We start from the raw sequence: 23,583 nt of genomic DNA, 5'->3' as shown, positions 1-23,583 counted from the left end.
ATCTACTGTACAATGACCACTATTCTAAGGTGTCTGATACGGATCCATTTATTTTGTGTGTGTTTTTTTAAATAAACATGAGTACTGATTTATATACATAAATATTTTAAATTAAAAATATAAAATTTTCATATGTATTATATGTTTTACCTGTCCCCCGCCCCCAACACTCCAGACCTGACTGACTTTAATTATAAAACAGCTTTTGGCTATAGACATTCATGTTTAAGGAACACTCAAAATTACACAAATTACTGTGTTCTCTTGGTTTTTCATGGAAGAAGGAATAGATGACTTTCTGAACTTTTCTTTGTCTTTTATTTTCTCGAAAGGAGTGAACATGACAATAACAAAGCTCATGACACATACTCACCAGAAATGCAAAGATAACCCTTAAAGGTCTTCCCTTTTACTATTCCTTCAGGACGTGGTGCTCCCACACCCAACCTCTCTCACCCAAAATGAGTCTGCAGTAAAGAGACTTATATGCATCTGACTAGCAGTTACATGTGAGTGTGTGTGTGTCCAAATAAAATATAAAATTATACGCCCAAAATAAAACCAAGTGTCTCAGCCGTAACCAAAGGGTAATGACTGCATGAGTGAGTAAATTAAACATCTACTTTAGCAGCAAGAGGCTGTGAGGCCTGGGGAGGAAAAGGCATCCTGAGAGAGTTTGGGACTGATCCGGGTCCTTCAGCACCAGCAGTGTATAGGATCAGGAGGGGCAGGAGGAGGGGAGAGCCATGGCTCAATGGATGATCTGCACTGGGACATCTCAAGGGCTATTCTGTGGATTTTGGGGAAACACATAGACATCTTTTTGGCCTTTTCCTGGTCTGGTTGTTACCAGCAGGTGAATAGAAGCGAGTCACCGGTCACTGCTTAGTCATTGCCACCACGGATCTTCAGCAGAATATTCCAGTAATCCCCTGAAGTGTCTCCTAAAATGCCGTGGAGGAGCAACTTGCCATACAGCCGCTTATTCTCCAATCTGATGTCTGATGAGTGGTCGATCTCCCTGCAAGACTCCAGGATGCCATTCAGGGCCCAGTCTTTTGTTCTTGCTCCCCTCATGGCCTTGTTGGGCATGTGTGGGTTCGGCTTTCGGCTTTGTCCAGTAAAGCCCAGGATGGCAGAAAGGATTACTCAAGACTCTGTGCAAGTCAAGAGAGGTGAGAGGGAGGCTCAGGGAAGTCTTGCACGATACTCAGTGAGCCACGTGCCGATAAGAATATATAGAAAACGTGCAGAGAAACAAGACAGGGTAAAATATTCCATGAGATAACATGGTCTAAGGGATTTATGAGCACAGGCAGGACCTAACCCCTAGATATACATTAACCAGAAGTGAGTGCCCCTCGATGTACATTAACTAGATAAGCAAAGCATGGCCGCTGTTTTCAGCAAGGCCAGAAAGCAGTGCTCTGCTTTGCAATGCGTTCCCTATAATCTCCTAACCCAGGACAGAGCTATTTGATTTCCCACAGGCCTTTCAGCAAGAACAGGCTGGCGTATTCCCGAGACATTTCCCCACCACCAGGGTTGCTTGCTCCGGGTTCCCAGACATCTCCCTGCAGATGCTCTTAGTGTCCGCACCTGCCCTCTCCTGATATTCATTGAAAACGATACCAGGTGGGCCTGGCTCTGCAAGCACAGAACTGTGCTGATTTGGACTCCTGTGTCCCCAGGCGGCTCTCCCCAGCCACTTACACCTGCTCCGCATGTCTCTGGGTGCATGGCATGCCCACTGTAGCCCTTATGTCCCGGTTTTCCTGGCAGAGAGTGATGAGGGGCCTCTGGAGGTGTCCTGACTTGTCTGGAATAGCCTCCTCCAAGGTCGTTTTCAATTCTGTTCTGTGGGCTCCGCTCACTTCCCGGGTGTGCTCACTGCCACGGGATGTGCGGATTTCAATCGGGCAGGCTCCGGTGGCGTGGGCCTTTTCGATGGCTTCCCTTCCCTCACAAACCTCAAAGACGATGGGGTTTTCATCAGAGCCAAGCTGCCTTCGCCAAGTTTCCTGACAGTTCAGATTTCAGATCTTTGATCCAATCTTGGGGCCATTGGGAAGGACTGGAAGACCTTCTGCCATCACTTGTTGGAGCAACGCTCCGGGCAGCCTGTGAAGGCCGGCTCCTCAAGCCGGCAGCCTTTCCCAGCCTCCCACAGGACCTCATCATCTCTTAGGGGGTGAAAGACAGGAGCATATGTGATGGTGCCTTGGTTTTCAGAGTGTGCTTGAGGCACAGTGGAGGCGCAGGTATCTTGGGCAGCTGTTGTTGCCGTCCAAGAGGTGGCATTGACAGTTGTCCAGGGGACAACATAGGCTGGCCTGACACTGGGGACTCTGAGTGTGGGTTTCCTCCAAGGTACAGGTACATCCACATGGAGGAACGGGCTGCTGGATGAAGAGGGCTACCTAAAACCCCCAGGGAATACTAGAGGCTCTCAGAGTACAAGCTGGGCACTTTGGTTCCTCTGAATGTTCCTGACATGTTGGTAGTTCTGGTTGAATTGCCCTGCATAGTTTGCCCCATTATCCAGCCTGATGGGGGGCATGTGTGTATGTGTGGGGGGGTGGCTATCACCTCCTCAGTCACCACCACCTGGTGCAGATGGAGGGGTAGCCCCCTGCCCGCAGATGATACCCTGCATCATTCACAGATCCGGCCACAGGCGATGGGCACAAGGGGCGGCGAGAGGTGAACAGGACTCGAGCTGGAGCAGCTCTCTCTGCAGGCATCCCAGGCACACCATCTTGGGTCTGCCTGCATGCAGCTGGGTCCAGCTGGGGCCCTCAAATCAGAGCAAGGAAGTTTACATTTCCCCCCTTGATTCCATGAGAAATAGAATATTTACTTGCAAATCATGACCTAAATTTGGCTAAAAGATCTTACCCACTAAAAGAGAAGAGTATACCGCAGTGACCAGTCCCATTTTTCATCCCTTCACTGACATATTAGATGATAATGATTCAGGAAACTCACCCTTCTTAGCAAAGTTTATATTTGATTTTTCTAGAAAGTAAGATGGGCAACGCAATGATAGTTGAATAGTGAGAGTAGATTCTGTTGATAGTATATTTCATATTTAATGCAATATATATGTTAGGATTTACATATGTCCTTTTTCAAGGAAAAGTTAAAATGAAGGCAACATGGGCAATGAAAAATGTCACATGTGTTACCTACATTAAAAGACAATTGTAAAATAAAAAAAATAAAAACAAAAAAATAAAAAATAAATAAAAAATTAAAAATAATTTAAAAATATTAAAAAAAAAAAAAGAAGGGGTGCCTGTGTGGCTCAGTCGGTTAAGCGTCCGACTTCCGCTCAGGTCATGATCTCGCGGTTTGTGTGTTCGAGCCCCGCCACGGGCTCTGTGCTGACAGCTCGGAGCCTGGAGCCTGCTTCGGTTTCTGTGTCTCCCTCTCTCTCTGCCCCTCCCCTGCTCATGCTCTGTCTCTCTCTGTCTCAAAGAAAGAAAGAAAGAAAGAAAGAAAGAAAGAAAGAAAGAAAGAAAACATTTTAAAAAATTAAAAAAAAAATTTAGAAACAATTGGCCCAATTCCCACAGGGTAGAGTGTGCTAGATAAAGGGCAGCTATGAAAAAGGTGAAACTGTTCATTAGATGAAATGTTTCACTGTATTAATACATATAACTCTTACTGCGCATATATGAAGTTGGCATTTAAAAACAAAACAAAAAACAATTCCTGTATTTAGAAAGTGCACCAACCTGTTGTTTTTTCTCTGTAGCCTCAGATGTTACCTGATGTAAAACACGATTTAGAGTTAAGAAAAACAAGAAAGAAAAAGCTTTTATTTTCTTCCTACCAGATGAATAAACCCTTAGTCTGCACAATTCATGTTTCAGAGTGACTTTTATTAACACATCACAGAAAATTTAGCTCATTTTTGTCTTAGATTAACCACATGGTAGTACTGATAACTCTTAATCTGGAAAAAAAACTAGAGAAACAAAAACTTTGAAATCCATGAGTGTCTTATAATCAGGTGATAGGAAACATACAGTGATTTGACAAAGACTTACTAAACTTTTCTCTTTTATTTCTAAATGCCTTGGAGAATTTATATGAAGGAAAAGTTATCAAAAGTTTTAAAAATTATTTTTAACCTCAAAAGTTATTCATCACATAATCTTATTTTCTATAATCAAGATTGAAACAGTGAAGGCAAATTTAAAGCACGCATTCCTAAGAGTTCTCTCTAAAAGGTAATAGCATTTTTTGAGAACACCACAATTAAGCAATATATTTTATCTTTTCCTAGTATGGGATTTTTCAAATGGGGTTAAGGAAATGTGTAGAATATATTCAATATTTTATTTCCATCTTTAAATGATGTTTTTCAATTTTGTAACACCATTTTCTATTTTGAATATTAAAATGATTAAAATTGGAATTTTCTCCAGGAATCTAATGCACAACGTAATGATTACAGTTAATAGCACTGTAGTATATACTTGAAAGTTGCTAAAAAAGTAGATCTTCAATATTCTCACCACGTTAAATGGTAATTATGCCATATGATGCAGGTGTTAGCTAATGTTATGGTGGTACTCATTTTAATATATGAGTATATCAAATCAACACATTGTATAACAAAAACTTGCACACCACCATATATCAATTACATTTCAGTGAAGCCGGAAAAAAATAAAATTAACATTTCCATAAAAATAACTAGAAATGTATAAGGCAAAAGCAAGTGATGGACTTTACCATTTAAAAAAAATTTACCCGTATAAGACTTCTTTCAGTTTGTGCACATATGTAACACTAGCATAGCACAAAGGTACTAGAAGCGTCTAAGAACCATAAATAGAATATGTTCAGCTATTTAAGGCTATCTGCACCTCAGCCTGTTTGTCTAAAGACCCAATGATGTAGTATTTTTAGTAAGTAGAATATTACTACCCAATACCCCCTGCGCCCCCCCCCCCCCCCCCGCCTCCAAAATTTGCACCCTGGTCTTTGAAACCTGTGGTTATATTCCCTAAAGTGGCTAACGGGACATGGCATATCTAATTAAACTAAGACTTTGCAATGGAGAGATTATTCTAGATTATTGGAGTAGGCCCAGCGTAATCCTAAGGGGAAGTCGTGAGGGTAGGAGTGAGAAAAAGAGAAGAAGCAGAGGTGGATGATAAGGGGCATGAGCCAGGGAATGTGGGCGGCTTCTAAAAACCGCATAAAACAAGAAGATTGATTCTTCCCCCAGAGAATCTAGAAGGGAAGTAACTTTGCCAATACCTTGATCTTAAACGTTCTAAATTCCAATGTTATAAAGTAATACATTTGCATTATTTTTAACACAAGAATTTTCTGATAATTTATTAAAGCAATAACACAAAACAAATAAGATATTTAAGAACAAGAAGGCAGGATGAATTTTAGAGCCATATATAAAGGACCGCAAACAATTATCATTCTTAATTCTAAAATATCTTCATTTATTCTATTGGCTTCATCTATTCTATTAGCTATTCTATTAGCTATTAGCTATCAGAATTTTCCCGATTTGTTTTCTGGTTCAAGCAATGCCTATTTTTGTTACTAGTTAGGGTCTTTGTTACTGCTAACTTTGGAAGTTAGATGTGACTTTCCAGTCTTTCCAATCCATAGGTGGTGTCTACTTCCTCATTCACTGAATTCCTCTTTAGTAACAGAAATGTGATTGAATCTGGTTTTGCAATGGAATATGCTCAGGCCAGCCTAAGAGAGGCATGGAGCAGAGAAGAGGAATTGTAGCTGAGATCAACCAAAACCGGTTATCCCTTTGCCAACCCATCTGAAACACTGTAGAAGCTTGAGGACTCTCAGCTCAAATTAGCCAACATCAGGAAAATAGATTAAACTAATCCCAGATTAAATTGCCAAGCAACAGAATCCTAGGCAAAATAATTGTTTTACCCCACAAATAATTAGTGTTATTTGTTACAAAGCAGTAACTGACTACTACACTTGTTTCTCCATGAAAACCATGAGATGTAAATGCTCAGGATTCTAAGAGGACTGAGAAAAGAATGCAGCTTCCAAGGATGGTGTATTTCCAATGCCTACCATAAATATGGCCTCCAAATGTTTGGATGTAACACAGATTTTTTTGTGAGAAATCAACTTCAATATGATGAGCTTCTGGTATGTCAGATATGTTTGTCATAACACATCCTGTTCACCTTCACTTTTAAAGGTGTAGACAGAATTACAGATGGAATTTGTCATAAATATACTACAATAAGGATGGCCAGCATCTATTGAAATCTTACTGTTTGTCAAGAACTATTCTAAGGGCTTCCTTCAGATTTCTAAATGCTTTTAGTGCCCTCAAAATCTATATGAGTTATACGTTATGATTATTTTCACTTTGAAGACACAAAGACTGAAGTATAGGAGAGTAATTAAACTACCTAAGATTACATGACTTATAATTGCTAGGGCCAATAATTTATAAGGAAAATAAAAGTGTATTTTTAATTAATCTGCCACAACATTTGTCTTAAAAACAAAATAAATAAATAAAACTTAGTTGGGTTCTATTCGTTTGCTTCCAGTCAGTTCCACACACAATGGCCACATCTAAAGTCTGTATTAGATATCATTATGAGCTCAATTTACTCATCTTTTTAACCCATATTGCTTTCTCTCAACTTCATGGCAATTGCTTGGAGCCTATAGGGCTTCAATGTGAAGATAATACACTGTTGTGGATTGAATCTCGCTCCCCAAAATGTATGCTCAATTCATAATTATCAATGTGTGATTTCAATTGGAAATAGAGTCATTGCAGATAGAATTAAGATGTAAGTCAAAAAGAGGTCTTAAGGTTCAGGACTTGCCCAAAATCTAATCGCTGATGGTCTTAGAAGAAGAGACCAGAGACACACAGAGATAATGGCATGTGAAAACAGAGGCAAAGATTGGAGTTTCGAATCTACTTGATAAGGATTGTCATCCTCCTGCGAACTGAGAGACAAGCATGGAACATGGTATCCCCCAGAGCTTCCAGAAGGCACTAAACTTGTTGATACTTTGTTGATTTTGGACTTCTAGCCTCTAGAACTGTAGGAGAATAAATTCTTTGTTTTAAGCCACTTTGCAGTATTTTGTTATGACAGCCTTAGGAAACTAATATAATACCCTTGACCTAAACTTTGTCATAAGTATTTTTATTCAAGCAATTTCATTTAGCACCAGTCCTTGGACTAATAATCCTTGCAATTTAGGCGTATACTAGACTGAAGAATTTTTTTTTTTATATTCATTTACTTTTGAGAGAGACAGAGACAGAGAGTGAACAGAAGAGGGGCAGAGAAAGGGAGAGACAGAATCTGAAGAAGACTCCAGGCTCTGAGCTGTCAGCACAGAGCTGGACGTGGGGCTTGAACTCACCAAACATGAGATCATGACCTGAGCTGAAGTTAGATGCTTAACCGACTGAGTCTCCCAGGCGCCCCTGAAGTATTTTTCATTCAAACCTCACTTAAACCTTTTATCTTATGGAGACTAAAAGTAGTCACCTGTGTAACCTGTCTTTACTTCCTTTGCTTTCTGTTTGCAAATTGTACCATTCCCCCCCACCCCGAGGTCATCTCTTTCTTGTAATATTTTGTCAGATGCAGCCAATAGCAACCAGCATTTTTTCCATCTCAACTTCTGTTTTCCAGAATTTATCTCTAAAGTTTTAGTTTTAGTAGTTCTATATGATTCTTGCAACTTGATCAGACAACAAAATTAGTAAATATTTTGTTCACAGCATTACATTAAAACACTGCCAGCCTCAGTGATTGCTTCCCTTGCTCTTAACCTCTCCAAAGACATAAGGGAAGAGTTCCTTTGATTCTTATAAGGACACTAATCCTATTCCTAAGAGCTCCACTCTCATGACCTAACTACTTCCCAGAGTCCCCACTTTCTAATACCATCCCACTGAGTTAAGATTTCAACATATGAATTTTGGAGGGACATAAACATTCTATCCATAGCAGTTCTGCTAACTAAAATGATGTTGGGAAGTAAACCCCCATACATCATCCAAATTGAAAGGAACACAATAGTAGTGAACACTGGTAACATCTATCCAAATATATCTATGTAAGGATACATTTAATTGCTATTTCTGATTGACAGATGAAGCTTTATAAAATTTAAAGGAAAAAATAAAAAAAAATCAAGCATCTAAAATATAGCAACAGAAATTCTTGTCATTTTGTGAATTTGATAAATAGCTTTCAATATTTGAATTTTTTTTTAATTTTACTTTACAGAGAGATAGTGGGGGAGATGGACAGAGGGGAAGAGAGAGAGAGAGAGAGAGAGAGAGAGAGAAATCTCAGGCAGGATCCCATGTACACCATGGAGCCTGATGCAGGGCTCAATCCCATGACCCTGAGATCATGACCTGAACCAAAATCAAGAGTCAGATACTCTACTAATGGAGACACCCAGGTGCCCCTTACTTTTCAATATTATAAACATTTGCTAACATGGCTCATATGTTAGAATTCCACAGTAAATATTTTACTTTATGGTCTGAATAGGAAATTATATAAAATAGAAAATTAGTGTCATATCTAAACTATACATGTATGTGCAATTGACCAAACAGAAGTATATCACCATACATTAAAATATATGTAAATATAGATTTGTTTATTGTATATAATATGCCATAACATAATAACATGACATACACAATATTACAATATAAGGTATTCTTCATTCTAGCTCTGGGTTTGTGTGTGTGTGCACGCTCTGCTGAATTTCTTGGAATACATGGCAAATTTACGGTGGAATCTAGGAGGAAGATTAGTCAAATACAATGGCACATACTTCCAGATGTCTTGTCCCAAGGGCTGTTTGATCTGACTGCAGCACATAAGGGACAGAGCTAGGACTCTATGCATCATTTATGTTGGATTATATTTACAAAGACCAGACTGAACTTCTGAATGATCCTATTGAAAAGAATGTTGCTACTTTCTCAACATCTGCTCAGAGAAATTTGCATAGATACCACATGTGCAAATAGCAGATAAAGCTTCAGACACCTCAGACATTTTAAACTAAATTTTGTACAATGCTTCCTAACTGAACTAACTGAACTAGAGGCCCTACTTTGATAGTCTTTCAGTCCTAGGGGAAATTCTACCTCTTCTATTATTTCGAGGAATCTTACAATTGAAAAATACAGTAAAATTACTTGAAACTAAGAGAAAATAAGTTTGATAACAGAAACTTTGTGCAAAAAGTATAAACAAAAGCAAAAATGAATCAATCAAAAATCTTACATATGAGATATTCTAATGAGGATGAGAAAAAAAAAAGTCTTTGTTTTTTGGAGTTTTAGTAACTAAGAGAGAAGTATTCCAGGCAGTTATTAAATGAAATGTGCCATTTAAAAGGATTAGAAGCATATTGTTTAAAATTATTTAAAAAGGCCACTTTGGCATGAATGGAATTTGATATTGCTGTTTGCACATCAGTGAAACGATATGCCACATTTTGTGAAGACATGACCCGAAACGTTTCCTTTTTTGTGCCTTCATCGTTTTACTTTGTGGAATTTGTCAGGGCAGATGGAGTGGGAGAGGGGAAGCAGCGTCCTTGTTTCGGTCAGACAGAGAAAGATAGATATCATATGCTTTCACTCATATGTGACACGAAAAACTTAACAGAAGACCATGGGGAAAGGGAAGGGGAAAAATAGTTTCAAACTGAGAGGGAGGCAAACCATAAGAGACTCTAAATACAGAGACCAAGCTGAGGGTTGATGGGGTGGTAGGGAAGGGGGTAAATGGGTGATGGGCATTGGAGGAGGGCACTTGCTGGGATGAGCACTGGGTGTTGTATGTAAGCGATGAATCATGGGAATCTACTCTCGAAGCCAAGAGCACACTGTATACGCTGTAAGTTAGCTAACTTGACAATAAACTATATACATATATAAAAAAAATAGTAATTAAATTTAATTTAATTTAAAAAAAAGGATAAGTTGCTTTCTTTAGTGATTTCCTACCACTTTGAAGTGTTTAATTATAAAGTAGAAATATTCTTAAATTTCCAAGACTTAACATGTAACCTTGCAGAGCATTTTATAAAATAATCACACCCAACATTCATTCAATCCCCAAATATGAATAATGCTTTAACAGAATATAGAGGACTTTTTATTATGATTCATTCATATTATTTTCTAAATTTGCAAAAAAGTCAATATTTTATTTATGTAAGTTTCCTCAGAACACATGTATTTTTATAAAGTCAAAAAAATAGAACAGGAATAATGGAAGCAGTTCATATTTAAGCATAAGAAACAGTGATATATAATCTTTCTTGTAACCATGTTTTTCTGTTCTAAATAGATTATCTCAATAATGCATAACAATAACAAATAATAGAAATATTTTTAATGCTTTGATTTTTAAAAATATTAAAAGTTAGCAATAGCTAATGTCTATATAAAATTCAACATTTCAATGGGGGTATATTCTTGTAAAAAAGGACAATTACGTGAACATTTAAAAACTTGATTCTCTGTATACAAAATTATAATTTTATACATTGCAGTATTTTCACATAAAATTATAAAAAAATAACTTACATTCTGTAAATATTTTGTGTCTTTCAAACGAAAGTGTGAGCCTATGAATACCTATAAATCATACTATATTTTAAAAAATAATGTAATTTAATTTTTGTGTTTGGTTTACTTTTTCTAAAGGGATCACCCTTTCTAGACTATTGTCTTTATATACTGAGCACTATTCAATATGCCCCAAATATCCTGACATATAGTTCCTATCCCATTGTGCATTTAAAGCCTAAAATCAATAGTCATGATTTTATGTCTATTCACTACTGTAGGCTCCCCTCCCTCTCTTCCTTCCTACCTCCTACTTTCCTTCCTTCCTTCCTTCCTTCCTTCCTTCCTTCCTTCCTTCCTTCCTTCCTTCCTTCCTTCTTCTCTTTCCCTTTCTCTCTTTTTCTCTCCCTCTTTCTTTCTTTCTTTCTTTCTTTTCTTTCTTCTCCTCCTTCCTTCCATTTCTATCTTTTCTTCTTTCCTCCTTTATCTCTCTTTCTCTCTTAAATATTGGTAAATCAAACATAGCACAAAATTTACCATCTTAATCATTTTAATCATTCAGTTCAGTAGTGTTAAATATTCACGTTGCTGTGAAACAAATCTGTAGAACTTTATCATCTTGCACAACTGACACTCGATACTGATTGAACAACTCCCCATTTCCCCCTCCCTCTGGGGGAAATGTCTCAATGAACTTGAATACCCTAGGTATCTTGTATAAGTGGAATCATACAATTTTTATTTTCTTTTCTGAATGACATATTTCATTAAACATAATTTCCTCAAGATTCATTCATGCAGCATGTTTCAGAACTGCCTTCCTTTTTATGGCTGAATAATATTCCATTATATGTGTATACCACGTTTTATTTATTCATTGACCCATTGAAAGACATTTGTTTGGCTTCATATTTTGACTATTATAAATAGTGCTGCTATTGAACAGGGTTGGGCAAATATCTCTTTGAGATTCTGTTTCCATTCTTTCAGAAATATACCCAAAAGTGGAATTGCTGGAATATGTAATACTTATATTTTTTAATTTTTTGAGTCATTGTCATATGGTTTTTACATAATGGCTACACCATTTTGCATCCCCACCAAGAGTGCATAACGTTTCCAATTTTTCCACATTTTTAACAACACATTATTTTCTAGTTGTATTTTTGATAGTAGCCATCTTAATGGTTATGCAATGATGTATCATTTGATTTTGATTTGCATTTATCTAAGGATTTGTGATATTGGACATCTTTCATTTGCTTGTTGACCTCCATACATTCCTGCTTCTGATCCCAGAGATGCATTAAAAATGTATTTTCCTATATATGTGTGTTATGTGGCTCCCAGACTACTGATATGGATATTTTTGACTAGAAATGCCTAAGTGCACTCACCTAGGCCCTTTTTAATCACAGAAAGCCCCACAGACATTCTCCCACCACCATGGCATTGATGTCGTGGATGGCTTGTCCTTGTGGTTTTTATTATGATTGAGCGATGTACCTCAGCAAAACCATCGGGTGATTTTGAAGAACAACCCTTAGTAGTCACAAGTCCTAGAGGGTACACAGCACACTTTAGGGCCACACAGTGAGGTCTAAAGGTAGAGAGAGGGAGGGAGGTAACAAGGACTGGGGCTCTGCCTTTATTAGGGCCAGAGAGGGGAGTGCCTAGGGTTTAATAGGTTCACTCTTTATTGGCAAATTTAAAGCATACAAGCGATAACTGAAGTTAAGGAGTAGGAAGGGAAATGCAAAGTCATTCAAGAGTTCAATTATCTAGGTTATCCAGGGCTCTTGAAAAGGGGAACTTTATTGGCAGTGGTGATAAACAACTTGATAAATAAAGTGATAACTTTGTTATCAGCCTGATTCCTGATCTAGTTTTATGTTAGTAGCTGTGTCATACAGCTGGCAATATGTTCATTCAAGATGGATGTCTAGAAATGGATGCTTCTGCAACCAAAAGTTTAATGTCAGAAACATTACAATTAAAAAGTTTAATGCCAGCACTATAATATGGAATAAATTAATTTTACTATTTAAAAAATACTACAAAATGGAACTGGAGAACAGTTTTAAATGTCCAATGTACTTATTTTATTTATATTTCTGTAGATGATTTTTAGTTTTCTTCATATGTAAAACATATCATCTGTATGCAACATTTTATTTTCTGTAGTTATATGTATATTGTATATAACTTTTTAAATCTTGAGGGATGAGTATAAGTAATCTCTTTCACTTCAATAGCCATAACATCAGATTTGGAGTTTATTTAATAAATAAAATGTGATAATTATCTGTATCCTTACTGAATTTAAGAAACCTAATTCCTTCATGCATTACAGTAAGCTGTATCTTTCCATTACCTACAATTTCCACAAAATATCATGTGATGAAATTTTAGCTCTATCTTGAATAAGCTTGGGCCTTTTACCAAAATCAGCCTTATCACTAATATCTTACTGACTCTCCTCACAAGAGAGGAATGCAAATCTGGAATTATGTTCTTTTTATGGCTTGACTCCATCTTTCCTGGAGTTGACTATCAGAAAAGGAATAATTTCCTCTAATTTTATCTTCCTGTTCTCTTTCTTGATCATACCAAAAATAACTTTCAATTAAGCGACTTGGAAAAAAAAGTCGTAACGTCACTAGGTACCGTAGTAGGATTTAGTATTTAGGATTTAGGCACCAAATCCCCAAATTCCTGAATATATTTTCACTCATTTCCTTAATATAGGTTTTCAAAATCCTACTTTTTGTGCACTATGTACATCATTCGGCAACTTTTTTTTAGGGGAGGGGGGATTCTTTATTAATGTTTCATCCAATATTGTATTTGTGTAATATAAAACAATTATTTTTAGTTTGTTTGTATATTTGATAGAAAGCTTTCGTATAGTGTTCTTAATTTTTCATCATAAAAATCTCTATATTGATTGAGCACTGGGAAAAGTTAACTGGCAACCATGAAGGATCATAACAGGAGGGCCAGGAGTGGCTCGGGCAACCTTTCTAGGATGAAAAGACTAGAACTTTGGCAGTTACCATTTTTCACTTCCTTGCCTTCCAGTGGCCCTCCTTTTGTACATTAACAAAAGTAGTATCTTTCCAGATGTAATCAGACATCTGGGAAGAAGGGACAGAGTAGGGGAGCAGGTGAACACAATCGTTGCCTTGGGTAATGCTGAGGCCACAAATAGCTTTGTTGGAGGATATGTTGAAATAAACATATGTGACTTAAAAAAAACCAAACCTCTGTATTGATAGAACAAACATTGTTCTATTCTGTAATTCAGAAAAGTTATTTCATATAGTTAGATTCTCCAGTTATGTTTGTGTGTGTATGTGTGTACTTGTTGGTCAGTAAAATACTTTCTTATGAGAAAACAAAGAGGTCACATCAATTGTATGTAATTATATATGTGTATGTATGTGTATGTGCATGGAGGTTTTGACCAGATTGAACTTACATCATGCTGCTGCTAAAATATACTTACTTATATGTCTGTAACATAAAGAAAAAAATAAACATAGGTACAATTTATGAAATTGCACATCTCAGTTTGAAAAGATTACTCATTTTTGTTGTATATGTGTTTGTATGCTTATACATTTCTGTGTATTTATTGAAATAATTAAGAATATGATTTTCCTCACAATAGTAGGCATTAGCACCAGTATAAAAGACATGTTATTTCTTTTATTAAATTATATCCGCTGAATATGATTAAAGGGGCAAATAAAATAGAAAAAGTCACCTATTGGGGATCAGAAGTTATTAAAGTTAGAACCACTAATATATTCCCATGAGTACAATTAAATGTAAAACAAGTCATTTGTATATATACATAGCCAGGAGGGGTTGATAGGTGAAGTCCTAGTTAGTCAAATAATGAGAAAGCTGGTCCTTTCAGAAATGCCATAGAAACTAGTGTGCCTAATTCGCCATCTATCGTAAATGGTTTTAACAGATAGAGGAAGATAAAATATATCTAGAAACACCCTTCTTTATTTCCAAGCGGAAATTAATAGAAAAAAATAAATCTGTAACTATCACATATTAAGGTTTAAAAAGTAGTTATCTCAGTATTATGCTAAATGGAAGTGGTGTATATAATTCATATTGAATATAATTTTAAAATTTGAGTTAGTTTATGATTTATTACATTAAAATGTTGACATAGTAATGGCACCCATTATCAAATGATCTTGACTTTTAATTTATATCAGTGGTTCTCTATGAAAAAACATGGTTATGAAAAACACTGAACCATTGTTATAATATAATTGTCTGTATTATAAACTACCATGAGGGTTAGGAATTAAACAGTAGCCCCATTAAATGTATTAAGGTATAACACCTGTATGTCTCACTCTTGGTCTATTTACCTGTGAATGTATATTGTTGGTATCTGCTCAGTTTTTTCAAGGAACACTTATGTTATAAAACAACTAAAATTCAATTAAATAATCAGATTCCATGCAATTGTTTTTTTCTAACACTGTAACATATTAAAATTAATTTACTTGCAGTTCAATATTAAATGTCTTTTATGTATCAAGTAGTATGTTACAAGCTAAATTTCAAAAAAAAAAAAAAAAAAGATTAAGCCCGTACTTTAAAAAATATGTAGAAGTGAAGGCAATTTCTCAGATTAAATAATGGAAGGATTCCTCATAAATAGTAATTTTATATATATTATTAGTCTGACTGAAAAATATAAGCATTAATACATCATCTATAAAAAAAAGATAACATTGAGTAGCTTTCAAGAATGGATCTCTAGGGGCACCTGGATTGCTCAGTAGGTTAAGCATCTGACTTTGGCTCAGGTCATGATCTCACGGCTTGTGAGTTCGAGCCCCACGTCAGGCTGTGTGCTGACAGCTCAGAGCCTGGAGCCCGCTTCAGATTCTATCTCCATCTTTCTCTGCTCTGCCCCGCTGGTTCTCTCTCTCTCTTTCTCTCTCTGTCTCAAAAATATAAATAAACATAAAAAAAAGAATGGATCTCTTTAGGGGTGCCTGAGTGGCTCAGTCGGTTGAACATCTGACTCTTGATTTTGGCTCAGGTCATGATCTCAGGGTCTTGGGATGGAGCCCCACATCCAGCCCTGCACTGAGCATGGAGCTTGCTTAAGATTCTCTCTCTCTCTCTCTCTCTCTCTCTCTCTCTCTCTCTCTCTGTTTCTCTATCTCTCTCCCCCCCACCCCCGCCCCTCTTCCCTGCTCATGCTCTCTCTCTCTCTCTCTCTAAAGAGAATAAAAAAGAATGGGTCTCTTTAAGGTAGAGCTGTATCTATATATTATCTTGTTATAAACAATGCAATAAAATAATTGTAAAATAGATGCTATATTCATATTTTGCTCTTTTGAACATGGCTGACAAGTCCAGTTTAAGCTCTTTTAATCACAGCTTAATTTACTGTGCCCCTCTTTTTGAAAGTTTTACCTGGAAAATTTGTTTCACCTAAATTTATATGCCATTCAGCTTCCTCTTCTCTCTCATGCCTTCTCAAATATTTTGCAGTCCAACTTTTGTTCTTACCCTCCCTCAAAACGTGTCTTGACAAAATCACCCTTGACATTTATAAAAAGCAAAATTCTAAGTCTACAGCTTTGTTAACCTGTTGCCAGTACGTAAGACAAGTCTATCACTTTATCCTTCCTGAAAAACTGCTCTTACCTTATTTTTCAGGACATTATTTCCTTTTTCAATTACTGACTTACCTTATCGGTTGTTACTTCCCAGAATTCCTTGTGCATCCTGTTAATTTCCCCAACTTTAAACTTTTGTTGATTTTCTGGGCACAGTAGTAGCTCTTCTAGTTTCTATCCAAGTTCTCTCATTAGCTTCTTTCATCAGCACGTATGTGCTGATAAATTATAGTTTGTAGCTTCAGCCAGAACCTCTTGTAGGAAATCCAGATATAACTACTACTCCTAAACTCAATTTTCATATAAATGTTTAATAGCATCAAATATAATATAAACATCAGTAATTGTTTTGATATTTCCAACTCCATACTATTCCATGAGCAAATCTGACCACTGTTCACCACGTCTGCTATAACCACTCTGTTTAAAGCCACCAACCATCTCTTTCCTAGAATATTGACATAGCCATTCACTAATCTCCCTTCTTCCACTTTATATCTATCATAAGTCTAGTTTTCACATATTACTAAAGGGATCATTTTTAAATGTGTCAGATTTGGTCACCTCTCAGTTCAGAATCATCCAATGGCTTCTCTTATACTTAGGATAAAGTTCCAAATCATTGTCATTCCTACAAAGCCATGTGCAATCTTAACCTTTCCCTCCCTACAATCAGCTCTTACAACGACCTCTATTTCTCAATATGCATCATCTATACTGGCATTCCCTTGGTGTTCAGCCTCAAACAACTTTTTCCTTAATAGTCTTTGCAATGAGTACCAAGGGTCAATCTGCGAATGCACAATAATGATGTGGGGAACTATTTTAGATACATACTAAGCTATGTGACAGGGAAAGGATGACCATGACAGAGATGTCCTCACCCCTAGAATAGTTTCAATTTTTCTAATTTAATACAAAAAAAATGAAAAGTGGGACAGAAGTTAAATTTGCATAGAAAGTCTTGTTGACTGTTAATATCATCTGACATACCCCTGATTATACACACATGCTCAAACACACACACATACAGACACTCACATGCATGTGTACGATTAAGAAATGCTCATCAATTCCTATTTTTCCAAGCATTTGTAATATATATATATATATATATAAAATATAAATATAAATATTTAAACATACATATATAAATATATATATATATATATATATATATATATATATATATATATATATATTTTATCGAATAGGGTTTTTCAGAAGTGGTAGATATCTTCTGTGATCCTTCTAGGTCTTTCTGCTATATTCTGTGCCCTTTATAAGGCCATCTTGTATAGGTCTTATAGGCCATACAAGTGGTCTATGGATGGTCATAGGATGGCAATGAGATATGGATATACTCTTCCACCGGAGAAGAGATGCCTCCCTCCTCACAGCTCTCTCTGTCTCTAGATTGTTCTAGTACAATTGTTTCAGGCAGTCACCCCATGCCTTTTTTACCCTTCAGGCTTAATATTAGATATGATTCACAGCTGTTAATATCTTCAAGTTATCATACAAGCTGCTATATTCTTTTTTGAGATTTCTACAACTAACTCATGTCTCTGTAAATAACCCCTTTAAATCGCCTTCAAGTTACGCAAAACACCAAATTTGAGTGTTTCACTCATTTTTGTCCAGAACCTTGACTTAAATGCAGCTATTAAGTAGGTAAATACTTTAATTCATTGTGGGTCCTTGCTCATATTTTACTTTTGAATTTTTCACATTTTAAGAAATAAAATTATCATAGCATCCACTTTAGAACTGCAGATAAGGTACTCAATTTACTGCTTTTAAGAGCTTCTCATTTGGGCAATCCAGAAAGCTGGAACATTTATTGACGTATAGCTTATTTTTTTTAAATTAGTGTTTGTGGATATATAATTTTGATCAGATAGAGATAGAACATGGTTCAATGAGAGGTAGAGGAGAGGTAAAGTGTATGTATTTGTATTATCCTCAGCTTATTATCAACATGACTGAGAGCCAGTCTAAAGGTAACATAAAATCCACGTGCCAACCCTTGTGTAATGATTGGCATAGTAGTCAACACCTGTTACATATACCTGCCAGAGCATCCCTTAATCATGAGTTCTCCTACTTTGGATTCAAAAGTGAAATTCAAAGTAACTGTGCAGTTGAAGCCACTTCATATTTTCTTAAATAATTATTATGGATCTCCAGTCATTCAAATTATGGTAGTTCTGGGCCGAGGAATGCATATGGTGAAAGGTAAAACCATGTTTTCCTTTAATTTCTAAATATCGGTTGTAGAATTATGTAAGTACATTTTTAATGAGATGATCATATGCGGTTTCTCTTTCAATCAATAATGTGGTAAATTACATTAATATATTTTCTAATAATGAGCCAGTCTATGCCTACAATTTACTCAACTTTATTGTTTTATATTAGAAAATGCTTCTTTGGATTGTGTTTGTTTTGATAATATATTGTTTAGGATTTTTGCAAATATGCTCAAGAAGTAAGATTAGGAGTTAATTTCAGCTTTTCTACAGTCACCAGTAATTTTGGCATTAATGTTACAAAAGCCTCATAGGTAATCATCAAAGCAAGACTGTCTTTTGTATTCTTTGAGAAAGTTTAATGACATCTGAATTATCTTTTTCTTGAATATCTTATAGAACATATCTATAAAATCATGAGGCTCGCTTTGTGTATGCATTTTGTTTATCTTTTTATTTTTTAAATTTTTAGTGGGAGGAAGTTTTTGACTGATTCAGCATCAATGATTAAATGTATAGAAGTAGACTACTTCTCCCTGAGTCAGTTTTAATATTTGTATTTTTACGTATTTGTGCATTTGCAAATTCATTGGTATACATGGATTTATGGTTTTGTTTTAATATCTATCACATTCGTAATTATATATCCCTTTTTCTTTTTTTTTTTAATTTTTTTTTCAACGTTTTTTATTTATTTTTGGGACAGAGAGAGACAGAGCATGAACGGGGGAGGGGCAGAGAGAGAGGGAGACACAGAATCGGAAACAGGCTCCAGGCTCCGAGCCATCAGCCCAGAGCCCGACGCGGGGCTCGAACCCACGGACCGCGAGATCGTGACCTGGCTGAAGTCGGACGCTTAACCGACTGCGCCACCCAGGCGCCCCTCCCTTTTTATTTCTTAAGATATTAGTATATTTCCATAATATTTAATCAATAACTAATGGCAAGTTCTGAAGTATGACCATGTGCGTGTTTTGTCTGCAAAAGATGAAGTGAACAATCATAGGTTTCTGGAAGGTAAGAATAATGGGATATTGGGACAGTTAAAGCAGGTGCAATGGTGAAACACAAGCTGCTGAATGTTTTGATGGGCATGGGGAGCTGTAAACGTGAGGTCGCTTAAGAAGGAAAGTAGGAAACATGGTAGGTGGTACAATTTGATTTCAGGAATTTCAAATAAAAGTGATATTGTTTCAAAATGTCAGGGAGGAGTGATATAGACATATTCCCTACTTTCAAGCTCTAAGGTCAAAATGTTTGACACTAGCATTGACACATATATAAACCTAAATTGATATCTTATTTTTTCTGTATATAATATCCTTATATATAAATATATATATATACATTATTATACATCACTATACATTACTATGTATGATATATATACAATGCCTTTAACCACCATCAATTTGTGGTTAAAGCATCAACTTGTCAGGAAATTGATTATACAGTATTATCTTTTGAAAATTTAAGTGCTAAGTATAGTTTTGCAGGGGTCATTACTTAGTCTGCTACTATTAAACATTTTTAAAATTAATGATTGGGGTGATGAACCAGAGTGTCTTTATTAAATTTGCTGATGACACCAATTTGGTAGGACAATTAGCACATTTAAGAACTGGATTAAAATTCAAAATGACCTTGATGAGTTGGAGAGGAGCCTGGATATAAACAAGATGAAGTTGATGGCGTTCATGTGTAGTAATTCATTTAGCCTTTTTCACATTTACAGTGGCCAAACTATTATGTAACTCTAATCGGAACTTTTAATAGGAATAGCTTGAACGATCTATCTTCATTGCACTACAGCCACAGCAAATGTGAAGTCAAGATTTTGGTGCATCCAACTGGCGCAAAAACGAACTTCCTAGCCTAATCAGCGTGATGTTGCTGCCAGGGTTCTTCCAGGAATGAAGACCAAGGGTCAGATGGAAATATGTCTACCAAAAATCAAACTGAGATAAAATAAACCTCAACAAAGATCACTGAAGAAGTAAAAAATGCCATGTAAGCTGATAATGGCGTTGAAGAAGAAAACAGTGGTGAATACATGACTGTATAAAATTTGGATAAGAGTTTGGTGGTGTTTTTTTTTTTTTTTTTCTGTATTAGTTACTTAATGTTTGGGAAGGAATTTCTATAATTGAATTATTGTGCCAAGACTTTTAAAAATGAATTATTGGTGAATAAAATGTTTTACATATGAGAAAACTAGCTTAAGAAATAAATATAAGGATATAATAATTATAGACTTCAGAATTAACATGAATGTTAACATTTTTGTCTTTAATGTGAGTTTCAAAATTTGGGGGTCAATGTCTATAATGAGAATGTCATGCAAATTTTAAATTACACAGATATGAAGTTTTCACACAGATCCAGAGGTTTAGTCAATGTCTTAAACCTCATTCATGATATACATCTGCTGGTCAGAAGATTCAAGGTTAGGAAACTTAAGAATTGTCTTCTTAAGGGCGCCGGAGTGACTCAGTCGGTTAAGCATCCGTCTTCACCAGGTTATGATCTCACAGTCCGGTTCGTGGGTTCGAGCCCCATGTTGGGCTCTGTGCTGACAGTTCAGAACCTGAAGCCTGCTTCAGAATCTGTGTCTCCCTCTCTCTCTGCCCCTTCCCCACTCATACTCTGTCTCTCTCTGTCTCTCGAAAAATAAATAAATGTTAAAAAAAATTAAAAAAAACCACAATTGTCTTCTTAATATTTATGGCCTCAGGGCGTTTATGTGTTTTTCTTTATAATTAATGGATCTGATTGCTTAGAGCATTTTTAGGTTTACGGAAATATTGAACACAAGTACAGAGAATTCGCATCTACTCCTCCTTCCATCCAGTTTCCCCTATTATTAAGATTTTGAATAAGTTTAGTACATTTGCTGCAGTTGATGAACCAGTATTGATACACTAGTATTAACTAAAGTTTCTACAGTTTACATTAAGGTTTACTATTTGTCTTTGACACTCGATGGTTTATGCCAAATGTGTAATGTCACGTATCCACTTACAGTATTATACAGAATAACTTTCTTGTCCTGAAATTCTTCTGCCTTTGATTTATTTATCTTTTGTTTTTTCCCTACCCACAATCTCTGGTAATAACTGATTCTTTTACTTTCTTTACAGTTCTGTCTTTTCCAGAATGTCATGTCATTGGAATCACGGGGTATTTAGTCTTCTCAGACTGCCTTCTTTCACTTAGCAATATGATCGAAGGTTTCTCTATGTTTATTCATGACCTGATAGCTCATTTCTCTATGGTGATGGATAGTATTCCAGTGTGTGAATGCCCCACAGTGTATTTATCAATTCACCTAATATCTTAGCTGCTTCCAGCTTTCGACAATCATTAGGTTGCTCTAAAATTTGTGTGCATGTTTTTTTTGGTTTTTTTGTTTTTTTGTTTTGCTAAATACTGCAAACATTAGTGATGGCAAACCTCACTAGGATGGGGTTGGCATGTTTCGGCAGGGGGAGTTCTCACACCCTACTGCTCTAGGACCTCACCCTGAACGCAAATAACTACTTCACTATTCCAGCGGGAGGAAGAGACATTCTCCTCATCCCTAAGGGCAACGGCTCTGCCAATGAAAAGCCACCATATTAGGAACTTCCAATGTACTCCAGTGGGCTTTTAGTTCATAACAACCTTCCCAAGTCACCCCTTTTCTCCTTAAAAAAGTGTACCTCTCCTTTGTTTCCCACCGGTTTTGCCACAGCTTGTTTGTCCCAGATTGCAATTCTCCTTTCTTCCTGAATAAATCCATCTGCTGCCGGTAAAACAACTGGCAGTTTTTACTTTTTAAGGTTAATAACACCCAAGGGTGCAATTGCAGGAACCTTTGGGTAAGACTATGCTCAACTGTGTAAGAAACTTCCAAACTGTCTTGCAAGGCGGCTGTACCATTTTTCATTTCTCTTAGGCAATTAACGAGAGTTCTTTTTTGCTCCACATCCCCTCCAGCATTTGGTATTGTCATATTTTTGGAGTTCAGTCATACTAATCAGTGTGTCCAGGTATCTTGTTTTAACCCATAATTCATTAATGACATGTGATATTGAGCATATTTGTATATTCTTATTTACCATCTGCCTATCTTCAGCAATGAGGTTTCTTTTCAGAAACTCTGTCCACTTTCTAATTGGATTATTTGTTTGCTTACTGTGGAATTTTAAGAGGTATTTGTATTTTTCAGATACAAGTGCTTTATCAGATATCTCTTTTGCAAATATTTGGTCCAAGTCAGTAGCTTGTGTTATCCTTCTGTTAATGGTGTCTTTAGTAGAATAGTGGTTTTCGTTAATGTAGTCTAACATCAGTTTTATTTTTTGTTATTGTTGTTGTTTTTCCCTCCCCATGCATTATGGTTTAAAGTTTCTACCTAAAAACTCATTGCCAAACCCAAGGTCACCTAAAGTTTTCTCCTCGTTATCATGTATAAGTTCTATAATTTTGTTTTACATTTGTTTTTAAGTTTCTGGTCTGACTTATAAGGAGCTTGGAGAGAGCCTCTCTCCTGTGCTCACACCAAGACGAAGCTGAACAAACCGGAAATCAGCAGGACTTCCTAGATTCATCAGAGAATTGACGTAAAAGAGCAACTGCTGTCCTAAAAACTGGACAGACAGACAGACAGATACGGAAAATGACGGCTTATAGGAGCAGAGCCCAGGGACAGAAGCCTCCAGGTGGAGTTACTATCCGTAGACACTTTAGATTGTAACTGATGGGTTGCTGGAGGCTGAGTGTAGACTAGCTTGAGAAAAGTGGGAAAAAAAGAAACCCTGGATCTACAAAGGAGCAAGAATAAGAATTTTATTCTACTGATCTTTAGAAACCAAGCAATCAAGAAGAGAGTAGTGTGAAATATTTAAAGTGATAAAAGAAACACTCTCACCAAACTAGTTTGTAGCCAGTGAAATTGTCTTTCAAAAGTCAAGGAGAAATAGTCTCTGAGACAAGTAAAAATTGAAGGACTTTTTCACCCGTAGGAGTTCCTTGCAAGAAATGTCAAAATAAGGCCTGTGGAGAGAAAGAA

At 36.3% G+C, this 23,583-nt stretch overlaps 1 pseudogene; it reads right to left on the bottom strand.

Annotated features, from left to right (window-relative positions):
* Positions 1 to 885: 885 nt before the first annotated feature.
* Positions 886 to 22,524, bottom strand: LOC131514427 (annexin A11-like; annotated as a pseudogene).
* Positions 22,525 to 23,583: the final 1,059 nt, after the last annotated feature.

The sequence above is a fragment of the Neofelis nebulosa genome, chromosome 1 (genome assembly GCF_028018385.1).
Source record: "Neofelis nebulosa isolate mNeoNeb1 chromosome 1, mNeoNeb1.pri, whole genome shotgun sequence".
Classification (NCBI taxonomy): domain Eukaryota; kingdom Metazoa; phylum Chordata; class Mammalia; order Carnivora; family Felidae; genus Neofelis; species Neofelis nebulosa.
The sequence above is the reverse complement of the archived record's forward strand: the minus strand, read 5'-3'. Positions and strand labels throughout refer to the sequence as shown.